This window comes from Canis aureus, chromosome 22, assembly GCF_053574225.1.
Source record: "Canis aureus isolate CA01 chromosome 22, VMU_Caureus_v.1.0, whole genome shotgun sequence".
NCBI classification, from domain to species: Eukaryota; Metazoa; Chordata; class Mammalia; order Carnivora; family Canidae; genus Canis; species Canis aureus.
Genome location: NC_135632.1, coordinates 13,688,730 through 13,690,138, shown reverse-complemented (window position 1 = coordinate 13,690,138; position 1,409 = coordinate 13,688,730). Strand labels below are relative to the sequence as shown.

General features: G+C 38.7%; 1 protein-coding gene across 10 annotated transcripts in view; it reads right to left on the bottom strand.

Moving 5' to 3' along the window:
• Positions 1–1,409, bottom strand: part of SLC9A9 (solute carrier family 9 member A9) — a 654,903-nt gene that overhangs the window by 104,132 nt on the left and 549,362 nt on the right. The gene's annotated exons all lie outside the window — the stretch shown is intronic.

Genomic DNA, 1,409 nt, shown 5'->3' with positions numbered 1-1,409 from the left:
ATGGGGTCCATTTCTAGTCTGTATCTTTTGTCTAAAATGGTTGAAGCAGAGACTCACAATAAAATTAAAATCCAAACTGGAAACTATTCTCTTTGGTTGTTTAAGATCTCTGATTTCAAATCTTGTATGGTTTCCTGAATAGTGTTCCCTAGAATACCACTGTCCTATATGGTGTTGATGGAAATTTTGTTCTCATTGCTTGGAAAATGCGGGTTTGATAGTGTCAGAAGGGTTTCTTTTTTCTTTCTTTTCTTTTCTTTTCTTTTTTTCTTTTCTTTTCTTTTCTTTTCTTTTTTCTTTTCTTCTCTTTTCTTTCTTTTCTTTTCTTTCTTCTTTTCTTTCTTTCTTCTTCTTCTTCTTCTTCTTCTTCTTCTTCTTCTTCTTCTTTCTTCTTCTTCTTCTTCTTCTTCTTCTTCTTCTTCTTCTTCTTCTTCTTCTTCTCTCTTCTTCTTTTTAAAGATTTTATTTATTTATTGATGACAGACAGAGAAAGGCAGAGACACAGGCAGAGGGAGAAACAGGCTCCCTCTGTGCAGCCTGATGCGGGACTCCACCCCAGTACCCTGGGATCATGCCCTGAGCCAAAGGCAGATGCTCACTGAGCCACCCAGAAAGGTTTCTTAACACAGGACTTCTCAGAGACTCTTGTTTATAAATCAGCATTGTAAAATCTTTAAGAGGGAAGTATTTCTCAAACTTACTTGGCCATGGAACCCATTCCTCATTCCCAAGCCCCCCGGTGCATGGGACATCTGTGATCTTTTCATGGACATGAAGTTTTAAAAATCTGTTTTCTGATAGACCTGAGTGTTGTGCCTTATTATCTAGAGTTAGAATTTATTCATCATATTCCCCCTAAAAGAAAACCAGAGTGTCGGTTCAATTTCTGTCCTTCCCTGAATCTTTCTCTAGCCATTTCTACCCCAACAAAGGTTTCAGATTTGCAAAATCACTGCTGCACATAGTGTTTCCTTTATTATTTTATAACATCTGTAAGTTGTTTCTGAGTCACCATCTCTCCAACAGGCACAGTCTGTTGGGGTTCAGGTGGCAGAGGAAAACTGCTTACCCCGAAACAAGCTAGTTAAAAAAACTCTGACCCAACAGTGGGGAGTTGCCTCTCTCTTTCTCTCTTTTTCCTTTTCTTTTTCTAAGAACAATAAAGGACTTACAAAATCTTATCCATCAGCAGGCACAGGTGATTTTTGATAATATCTACTGGTGACAAGATAGATAGTCATTGAAGAAAACTGAGAGAACTTAGTGTAAGTAACTTCATGTTTTTGGTTTGGTTGGTTGTTTTTAAGTAAACATGGGCTACGTGATGGTGAGCTTGCCTGGCAGTCAACTCGGAGGTCTAGCACCCTCTCTGCCCCGCTCAATGACGTTGATGATAGTGATAGTCTCCA